Source organism: Arachis stenosperma, chromosome 3, assembly GCF_014773155.1.
Source record: "Arachis stenosperma cultivar V10309 chromosome 3, arast.V10309.gnm1.PFL2, whole genome shotgun sequence".
In the NCBI taxonomy this organism is placed as follows: domain Eukaryota; kingdom Viridiplantae; phylum Streptophyta; class Magnoliopsida; order Fabales; family Fabaceae; genus Arachis; species Arachis stenosperma.
The window spans coordinates 93,645,523-93,656,834 of NC_080379.1; the positions used below are offsets into that span (position 1 = coordinate 93,645,523).

General features: G+C 39.1%; 1 long non-coding RNA gene and 1 other non-coding gene across 2 annotated transcripts; one reads left to right on the forward strand and one right to left on the reverse strand.

The window, feature by feature from the left end:
• Positions 1–2,207: 2,207 nt before the first annotated feature.
• Positions 2,208–4,705, forward strand: LOC130970107 (uncharacterized). Its single transcript, XR_009082009.1, has 3 exons — positions 2,208–2,809; positions 4,117–4,297; positions 4,446–4,705. It is a non-coding gene; the product is annotated as an uncharacterized LOC130970107 (long non-coding RNA).
• Positions 4,706–10,089: 5,384 nt separating this feature from the next.
• Positions 10,090–10,197, reverse strand: LOC130971169 (small nucleolar RNA R71). The gene has a single exon (XR_009082404.1). It is a non-coding gene; the product is annotated as a small nucleolar RNA R71 (small nucleolar RNA).
• Between the last annotated feature and the right edge of the window lie 1,115 nt (positions 10,198–11,312).

The following is an 11,312-nucleotide window of genomic DNA, read 5'->3' on the forward strand; positions in this document are numbered from 1 at the left end:
GTGTTTGCTAGTAATTCCAGGATTGAAATAGGCTAGGCATGGATCAAAGAAGGCAAGGAAGGAAGCATGCAAGTGGAGAGAAGCACAAAAAGCCAAAGAATTGACTTCGGCCAAGCACGCGTACGCGCACAAGGCGCTCGCGCGCACATTGCAGAATTAGCCAGGGACGCGCACGCGTACCGTGCGCGCGCGCGTCGTAGCCCGCACGTGATTCTTTTATTACAACACGTGCCTGGCGATTTTGAGAGGTTTCAGCAACCAACTTTGGCGCCAAAATGCATATAAGAGCCAAGGATTGAAGGGGATTGACATAACATTCACACATTCACACCCATAGACTAATTTTAGATCATTAGGTAGATATTTTTAGTTAGTTACATTTGTAGAGAGAGAAACTCCAACTTCTCTCTAGGATTCATCTTCATTCTCTCAATTCTCAACCATTCCTTGGTGAGATCTATTGCCACTCTCAATTTACTTTGTTCATATTGTAGATCATCTTCTCTAATCTCAATTAGTGTTGTAATTGTTCAATTCTTGTAAATCTTAGAATTAGCTTTGTTGTTTTGGATTCTATTGATTCAATAAAGATCTCATTTTCATTGTTGTTCATTGTTAATTGTTGTTAATCTCTTGTGTTGAATTGCTTTGATTCTAATTCTTTTCTCTCCATTTTACTATGTCTTTCATTCTTGCTCTCCAAGTGTTTGAGAAAATGCCAACTTTAGATATGGAGTAGTATTCCCTCACTTGGCCTAGTGGTTGAGTCATTGGAGACACTTGAATAATGGATGTCAATTGTTGATTAAGAATTGAGGATTGCTAATTGACTTAGAGTGCACTAAAGCTAGACTTCCCTAGGGTAAGACTAGGACTTGTGACTTGAGTTAATTACTTTTACTTGACTTTCCTCTATAATTAGGGGTTAACTAAGTGAAGCAACACTCCTTTGTTATCACAATTGAAGGAAGCTATAGTGATGGGACTTCCAATGTTCAACCTTGGCCAAGGCTTTTGATATTGATTGATTGTTGTTTTCTTTTATTCACACTTTTATGCCACACTCTTCAAACCACAAAAAGACCACTTAACCAATAACATGCATCCTTGTAGCATTCCTAGGGAAGAACGACTCGGGACTAATACTCTCGATTATAGATTGTAGATTTGTTTGATGATGGATTTTGCGTCGGTTTAGACTATACTACGATTGATTACTTGATAATTTCTATACCGGCAAAAATCCATTTGTCAGTCCCCTATGGCTTCCTTTCTCTGCTGCTGCCCTTTTTATACAGTCTTTATCCACTCTGCTCTTATTCACCAAATCAGAGAAAGTGTTGATCTCCATTGGCCCTACTGAACTGAAGATGTCGCTTCGGAGCCCTCCTTCATACTTCACTACAAGAAAAAAGGCCTATGGCCACGCTTTTTTCTTGCCACACTTCAAAAGCGTGGCCAAAAGTGGTCAATGGCCACGCTTTTATGAGGGTGGCGATAGATTAGAGATTTGGCCACTTTTTTTTTGCTACGCTTCAAAAGCGTGGCGAAAAGGATCAACGGCCACGCTTTTGTAAGGGTGGCAATTGATTAGAGAAAAGGCCACGTTTTTTTTCTGCCACGCTTCAAAAGCGTGGCCATAGAGAAAAACAAGGACGTTTTAAAAGCGTGGCGACAGGATTTCATTACGGCCACGCTTACAAAACGTGGCTATATGCTAGTACACTTTTGCCACGCTTTAAAAGCGTGGCCAAAAGTTTCTTTTCTGCCACGCTTTAAAAGCATGGCCGTAGAGAGCAATAATAACGTTTTAAAAGCGTGGCGAGAGGGCCCTATAAGACCTAGAAATTTTAGAAAATTTTATTAAGAGCTAATTTAGATTTATTTATCACTAAGTATTTTAATCTTTGAAATTATTTTATTGAAGATACTTAAAACAAATTTTGACTAATTGAGTTTAAAGTAATTTAAGATTTTATCTGATTTTATAATTATCGAATTATTTTCTATATTTCAAATTATAAGGTTTAGCAAATGTAAAATAATAAAAATTTTATATAATATACTCTAATTTTATTAAAATTTATTAAATTCTAATTTACCCAAAATTCCTAATTTTATTTTTATCCCAAATTAAACCCTAATTCCTAAATTAAACCCCACAAACCCTAATTTCCACCACCTCACCGTCACTCACCCTTTTTTCCACCGCCATTCCCTTCCTAACGGCACTAATACCTATCAGCTTTGGCAAAAACTAAAGAAAGAAGGAAAGGAAAGAAAAGAAAAGAGAGGGGGGACGAAGGAACAGAAGGGAGAAAGGAGGGGGAGAGAGGGCCGCGACGGGGGAGAAGAGAAGAGGGGAAGGAGACGCGCCGGTGTTGCTGGGTGTTGCCGCCGCCGTCGCAACCTTGTCGAGCCTTGGAGGGAGACCCCGCCGTTAAGCCGCGTCACCGTCGAACTCGTCCAACCGCGCCACCGCGCTCAGCCCTGTCTCGCGTCGCCACTGTGCCATGCGTCACCGCCGTTCGCACTGTCAGTTTCGCGCAGGGGAAACCATGGTCGTTGAGGGTCCATCCACGCCGTAGCTGAAGCTTGAACGCCGCTGCAACCACCGCGTGTTATCGTCTTCAAATCGCCGCCGTTGGAGTCGCGAACAGAGATCGCGCGCAAGGGAAATCGTCGAGGAGCTTCCGTCGTCGCCGCGTGCTGGGCTCGCCGTCGTTCTGCCCGCGCAGTTGCTGCGTTGCCGGAGCTCCTCGCCGCCGCTGCTGGCCCCGGAAACCGCCTTTCAAGCCTGTGTCTGTTGGTAAGCCCTAACCCTGCTCCAGCTTCTTTATCCGTTAAGTTCACCTTTATCGTGAGAGTTGTCGCTGAGGTTGTCTGTGCCAGGTTATACGGTCACCGTGAGTCTGGAATGAATTTGTCTTTCCTCTGAAAGTTGCCCTGGATGAACTTGTTTATTGTGCTGTTTTGGTGTTGAATTCTGGACTTGTGATTGCTGTTTGTTGTATTTTTTTTTCATTGTCCAAAATAGATGCTGTGGAAGTGTTACTGTTTCATTAAATTTTCTTGGTTTGTTGTTTCTGAGTTCTGCTCTGCTTGTTGCTTGGTCCATATTATATGAACCGCAATGATTTCAGTTTGTGGAACTGGTTAAGTCATATGAATTCTGTTTGCTGCTTGCTTGAACCTGGGAAACATGCTATTTACTGCTGCTGTTTAATAAGTGTTGCTGCTTCGTGCCATGTGTTAGCAACTCGTTTTCTTGTTGCGATTCTTTGTGCTTATTATGCATTCATGCTCATTACATCCTTAATCAATGGCTGCTGCTGATTTCTCAATTTGCATTTCCTCTTCTGCTCACTTTCTATGCATGTATATATGATGTTCATTCTTGGATTCTTTTGGGGGGGGTGTTTGCCTAAATTTGCTTGGCATCGGGAAATTGTTGTGTGATCATGCAATTGCACTTGGATTCTTTTGCAACAATTATTCATGGATCTTATTTTTCATTTTCTTTTCACTATTAAGTAAATAATTAAATTAATTTCACATTGTACAAAAGCACATGGGACTGTGGCCTAAAACATTGGATATCTGAAAGTAAATAGAAATTAAATTGATGTTTTCAATGAGAAGGATTTCTGCTAATTCTGAGAGATTGAGGTTATTCATTTGTTTGTGATAGAAAACATTGTGTCCCTACTTTGATGTGGTTTCTGATGCTTGCATTGTGCTGCCATTATCTAATATAATCTGAAATTCTGAACTGCCATTTGAATTTGTATTTGCATTTCTCAATCATGCACTATTATTATATTGTCTATTGTTGATTCAAGTATAGTACACACGTCCTTTTTTTTTCTTGCCTATGGCCTATCATAAATTGTTTTAATAATCTTTTCATTTTTACTTCTTTACAAAGTTGATGATTACAGTCATGATCATAATGGCAAATATGACAAATCTTAATATTGTGCTTGGGCAATTCATGCAACTGATATAATTAACTCCCTAAAGTTCTCCACCCCCCTCCTCTCCTGCTGTAGTGGCTGTAGTGCTGTTATTAGAATTAATGCTTTCTTATTTTTAATTGTTTTTCCTGTTTTCCAGGTTCCATTGTAGGTCTAAACTTTGCTGTTTATGAGTCTTTGAAAGATTGGTTAGTTAAATCCAATCCATTTGGTCTAGTGCAAGATTCTGAGTTGAGTGTGACAACTCGCCTGAGTCAATGGATTACTATAATCAGAAATGATGTGTTGATGGAAAAGGACTTGTTCTGCCCAGTCAGATTGTAAGTTCGGCTTTGCTATGTCCTAATTCAGCCAAAAATCAGGGATTTTGGAGTATTACACTCTTGCTTCTTCTTGTCTTATGTCTTACTTTATCTTTTGTAACTTATAAACATGTTTTTTGTTCCCTTGTTGATTTTGCTATTTCAGGGAAGCTGTGAAACATTTTGGTCCTGGTCCTAGTATTCCTCACAGCCATACCAAGCCTTATGTACGATCTAAGGGAAGGAAGTTTGAGAGGGCTAGAGGAAGAAAGAACAACAAAGGAAGAAAGAACAACAAAGGACTTAGTGTTTAAGTTGTATTGTTTTTGTATTTTTCTACCGTTTTTAGTTTTGGAATTTCAACTCGAAATTTATTTTGTATTTGAATATTAGTTTATTAATGTATAAAATAATTAAAGCAAAAATTGTCACTAATTATTGTTTGATTTGTCTTGCAATAAAAATTGCATACTATATTTATAGGTTTGGTAATAAAAAAAGATTGAAAATTTATATTGTAGTAATTAAGATCAAGGAAAAGAAATTTTTTTTTTATTTTAACAAGCCTTTCGCCACGCTTTTAAAGCGTGGCTGTATATCTCTCTATCGCCACGCTTTAAAAGCGTGGCCGTATCTCTCTCTATTGCCACGCTTCAAAAGCGTGGCCATATCTCTACCTATCGCCACGCTTTTAAAGCGTGGCCGTATTTCCCACCTATAGCCACGCTTTTCCAAGTGGCTGTTTGTAAAAAAGCGTGGCAAACAAAAAGCGTGGCAATAGACTGCAAAAAGCGTGGCGATAGAGCAACCGCCACCCTCTGATAGGCCACCCTTTCGAAAGCGTGGCAATAGCTCAAAAAGCGTGGCGAAAAGCTATTGCCACGCTTTTTTCAGCTTTTCGCCACGCTTTAAAAGCGTGGCGAAAGACGTGTTTTCTTGTAGTGCTTGATGCACTTCCATTCCTCAAAGCCTTCAAGAGCTCCCTGACAGATATGAGAAAAGCAGCATAGTTCTTCAAACTTGTCTGTATACTCAGATACAGACATAGCACCCTGCTTCAGCTGCAGTAATTCATGTTCCTTTGCTGTCCAGGCAAAATTTGGAAAGTACTTCTTATAAAACTCCACCTGGAAAGCATCCCAAGAAATAGGGTCATCACCCTGCTGTAGGAAATGTTTGGTTCCTTGCCAGCAATGCGATGCTTCTCCAGTAAGCTAATACGTAGCAAACTCGACACACTATTCTTCAGGAACCAACTGTGCTTACAGTGCTCGCTCCATGGCCTGAAACCAGGTATTGGCTTTAGTCAGACTGGTGGTCCCCTTGAACATTAGTGGATTATCCTTTAAGAAGGCTTCCAGTGTCATCAGGCCCTGAGCTCTATTTCTACCATTGCCATTATTATTTATCTGTTGCCCAATAGCCTCCGCAGTGGCCTGCATTGTAACACCATAATATTCAAATCCTTATGCTTAAGTCATAAGTCAATGATAATAAGGTGGTAAGACTCTCAAGGGGGATTTTTAATACTAAAATATAAGTAAAATTGAAAGGAGTATTAATCGAGAAGCCTGAAAAGTGTAAAAATAAAATCGCGAAGTCGTATCACTCACGCATCGACAACTAGAAGATAAAGCATGAAGTCGAAAGCGATATACAAAAAAAGACCTTAAGGTGAATAAGAGAAGGACATTAATAGATATATAACATAAGTAAATAGCCACTAGTCGCGACCCGTGAAGTTTAGGCTGGCTAGGGTACAGTATAAAAGCAATTTGACAACCATATCTCCTAATCTCTCCCAAATGATACACAAGGGCCTCTATAGGCAAGTTTTCAAAAGGATTCAATACATAGCATGACTTCTTTAAATACAAAAGCGGAGAGAATCTAAGAAAAAGTAAATAAGAGATCTTAGAGGTCTTCTCCGTTTTTCAGACAAACCACAGCTCACTGCTGAGCACCTGGACCTGCATCTGAAAACAAGAGATGTATACAGAATGAGAACCCCTGACCCATGGGTTCCCAGTACAGTAAAAGTGCCAAAAATACAATGCATTTTAATAAAAACTCACTAAGCATCCTGATGAGCGGATAATTTATACGCTTTTTGGCATTATTTTTAGTATGTTTTTAGTATGTTTTAGTTAGTTTTTAGTATATTTTTATTAGTTTTTAGTTAAAATTCACTTTTCTGGACTTTACTATGAGTTTGTGTGTTTTTCTATGATTTCAGGTTTTTTCTGGCTGAAATTGAGGGACCTGAGCAAAAATCTGATTCAGAGGCTGAAAAGGACTGCAGATACTATTGGATTCTGACCTCCCTGCACTCGAAGTGGATTTTCTGGAGCTACAGAAGCCCAATTGACGCGCTCTCAACGGCGTTGGAAAGTAGACATCCTGGGCTTTCCAGAAATATATAATAGTTTATACTTTGCCCGAGATTTGATGGCCCAAACCGGCGTTCCAAATCAGCTCAAAACTGCCCGACGTTAAACGCCGGAACTGGCACAAGAATGGGAGTTAAACGCCCAAACTGGCATAAAAGCTGGCGTTTAACTCCAGGAAAAGTCTCTACACATGAAAGCTTCAATTCTCAGCCCAAGCACACACCAAGTGGGCCCGAAAGTGGATTTTTATGTCATTTACTCATTTCTGTAAACCCTAGGCTATTAGTTCTCTACAAATAGGACCTTTTGCTATTGTATTTTCATCTTTAGATCTTTGAATCTTTTGATCACGTTTTGGGGGCTGGCCTCACGGCCATGCCTAGACCTTGTTCTTATGTATTTTCAACGGTGGAGTTTCTACACACCATAGATTAAGGTGTGGAGCTCTGCTGTACCTCGAGTATTAATACAATTACTATTGTTCTTCTATTCAATTCTGCTTGTTCTTGTTCTAAGATATCACTTGTTCCTCAACTTGATGAATGTGATGATCCGTGACACTCATCATCATTCTCACCTATGAACGTGTGCCTGACAACCACCTCCGTTCTACCTTAGATTGAGTGGATATTTCTTAGATCCCTTAATCGGAATCTTCGTGGTATAAGCTAGAATTGATAGCGGCATTCAAGAGGATCCGGAAGGTCTAAACCTTATCTGTGGTATTCTGAGTAGGATTCAATGATTGAATGACTGTGACGAGCTTCAAACTCCTGAAGGCTGGGCATTAGTGACAGACGCAAAAGAATCAATGGATTATATTCCAACCTGATTGAGAACCGACAGATGATTAGCCGTGCCGTGACAGGGTGCGTTGAACATTTTCACTGAGAGGACGGGATTGTAGCCACTAACAACGGTGATGCCCAACATACAGCTTGCCATGGAAAGGAGTAAGAAGGATTGGATGAAGACAGTAGGAAAGCAGAGAGACAGAAGGGACAAAGCATCTCCATACGCTTATCTGAAATTCTCATAAGTCTTTATCTTTATCTTTTATTCATAAATCATTCATGACCATTTGAATCTGCCTAACTAAGATTTACAAGGTGACCATAGCTTGCTTCATACCAACAATCTCCGTGGGATCGACCCTTACTCACGTAAGGTTTATTACTTGGACGACCCAGTGCACTTGCTGGTTAGTTGTGCGAAGTTGTGAAATTATGTTCAGACCATGGTATTGAGCACCAAGTATTTGGAGCCATTACCGGGGACTGTTTGAGTTGTGAAAAGAATGAATCACAATTTCGTGCACCAAGTTTTTGGCGCCGTTGCCGGGGACTGTTGAGTTTGGACAACTGACAGTTCATCTTGTTGCTTAGCTTAGGTATCTTTTCTTCAGAGTTCTTAAGAATGAATTCTAGTGTTTCAAGGTGATGTTCTTATCATCACCAAAGCTGATTGATTATCATCAATTTAGCTCTTGAATGCAATGTCCTACTGAAGCTTGGCTAGCCATGTCTAATCTCTTTAGACTGAAGCTTTAGACTAACATTGCATGATTCCTGGAATTCTCATTAAGAATTTTGATATCTTTATTTTCTTTTCCACTTAATTTTCGAAAAATCCAGAAAAATACAAAATCATAAAAATAAAAAATATTGTATGTTTCTTGTTGAGTCTAGAGTCTCATGTTAAGTTTGGTGTCAATTGCATGTTTCTGTTCTTCTTGCATTCATTCATGTGTCTTAAGTGATCTTCAAGATGTTCTTGATGATTTCATTGCTCTGATCTTTAAATTCTCTTGACTTGAGTGTTTTGTGTTTCTCATATGCATTCTCATTTTGTTAGTGTCAATAGTATACAAACTTCCAAGTTTGGTGTTTTGCATGCATTATTTATTTGATTTTAGTTGCATTTTGATTATTCCTCATTATTAAAAATCCAAAAATATTTTTAATTTGTGTCTTTTCAAGTCAATAATGCAGAGAATTGAAGATTCAGAACATACAGCAAAGGAATTACACAGAAAAAGCTGGGCGTTCAAAACGCCCAGTGAGGAAGGCAAACTGGCATTTAAACGCCAGCCAGGGTGCCTGGTTGGGCGTTTTACGCCCAAAAGGGTAGTGTTTTGGGCGTTAAACGCCAGAATGGATACCATTCTAGGCGTTTAACGCCAAGATGGCACAAGAGGGAAGATTTTGTTTTCAAATCAAATTTTTTTTCAAGTTTTCAAAATCTTTTCAAAATCAAATCTTTTTCAAATCAAATCTTTTCAATCAAATCTTTTTCAAAATCAATTTCTTTCCATTTTCAAAGATACTTACTAACAATTAATGATTTGATTCAACATTTCTAGTATGTTGCCTTTTCTGTTGAGAAAGGTTTAATGTTTGAATCATATCTTTCCTTGTTAGCCAAGTCATTAATTTTCAAAATCAAATCTTTTTTAAATTGTTTTTCAAATCATATATTCTCAATCACATCTTTTTAAAACCATAACTTTTCAATCATATCTTCTTAATCACATCTTTTTCAAAATAGTTTTCAATCACGTCTTTTTTATTTCTAATTTCAAAATATTTTTCAAAAATCACTTGATTTCTTTTCCACTCTTGGTTTTCGAAAATCAATTAGTGTTTTTCAAAATGTTTTTAAAATCTTTTACTTAATTTTTGAAAACTTCTTTCCCTCTTCTCACATCCTTTTGTTTATGAACTAACACTACTCCTCAATGCACAATTCAAACTCCATCTTTCCTTGATAAGTTCGAATTTTCTACCTCTTCCTTCTATTTTTCTTTTCCTCTGACACCTCAAGGAATCTCTATACTGTGACATAGAGGATTCTATATTTTCTTGTTTTCTTCTCTTTCATATGAGCAGGAGCAAAGACAAAAGCATTCTTATTGAGGCTGACCCTGAACCTGAAAGGACCTTGAAGTGAAAGCTAAGAGAAGCTAAGGCACAACTCTCTATAGAGGATCTAACAGAAATCTTCAAAGAAGAAGACATGGCAGCCGAAAACAACAATAATGCCAACAATGCAAGGAAGGTGCTGGGTGACTTTACTGCACCTACTCCCGACTTCTATGGGAGAAGCATCTCTATCCCTGCCATTGGAGCAAACAACTTTGAGCTTAAGCCTCAATTAGTTTCTCTAATGCAACAGAATTGCATGTTCCATGGACTTCCATTGGAAGATCCTCATCAGTTTTTAGCTGAATTCTTGCAAATCTGTGACACTGTTAAGACTAATGGGGTTGACCCTGAGGTCTACAAACTTATGCTATTCCCATTTGCTGTAAGAGACAGAGCTAGGATATGGTTGGATTCACAACCTAAAGAAAGCCTGAACTCTTGGGAAAAGCTAGTCAATGCCTTCTTGGCAAAGTTCTTTCCACCTCAAAAATTGAGTAAGCTTAGAGTGGAAGTCCAAACCTTCAGACAGAAGGAAGGTGAATCCCTCTATGAAGCTTGGGAAAGATACAAACAATTGATCAGAAAGTGTCCTTTTGACATGCTTTCTGAATGGAGCATCATAGGTATCTTCTATGATGGTCTGTCTGAACTGTCCAAGATGTCATTGGATAGTTCTGCTGGAGGATCTCTTCATCTGAAGAAGACGCCTACAGAAGCTCAAGAACTCATTGAAATGGTTACAAATAACCAATTCATGTACACTTCTGAAAGGAATCCTGTGAACAATGGGACGAATCAGAAGAAAGGAGTTCTTGAGATTGATACTCTGAATGCCATATTGGCTCAGAACAAAATATTGACTCAACAAGTCAATTTGATTTCTCAAAGTCTGTCTGGAATGCAAGCTGCACCAGGCAGTACTAAGGACGCTTCATCTGAAGAAGAAGCTTATGATCCTGAGAACCCTTCAATGGAAGAGGTGAATTACATGGGAGAACCCTATGGAAACACCTATAATTCTTCATGGAGAAATCATCCAAATCTCTCATGGGAGGATCAACAGAGACCTCAACAAGGTTTCAACAATAATAATGGTGGAAGAAACAAGTTTAGCAATTGCAAGCCTTTTCCATCATCTTATCAGCAACAAACAGAGAATTCTAAGCAGAACCACTCTGACTTAGCAACCATGGTCTCTGATCTAATCAAAACCACTCAAAGTTTCATGACTGAAACAAGGTCCTCCATTAGGAATTTGGAGGCACAAGTGGGACAGCTGAGTAAGAAAGTTACTGAACTTCCTCCTAGTACTCTTCCAAGCAATACAGAAGAGAATCCAAAAGGAGAGTGTAAGGTCATCAACATGGCCGAACTAGGAGAGAAGGAAGAGGCAGTGAACGCTACTGAGGAAGACCTCAATGGATGTCCACTGGCCTCCAATGAGTTCCCTAATGAGGAACCATGGGAATCTGAGGCTCACACTGAGACCATAGAGATTCCATTGGATTTACTTCTACCATTCATGAGCTCTAATGAGTATTCTTCCTCTGAAGAGGATGAGTGTGTCACTGAAGAGCAAGTTGCTAAATACCTTGGAGCAATCATGAAGCTAAATGACAAGTTATTTGGTAATGAGACTTGGGAGAACGAACCTCCTTTGCTCACCAAAGAACTGGTTGACTTGTCCAGGCAGAAATTACCTCAAAAGAGACAAGATCC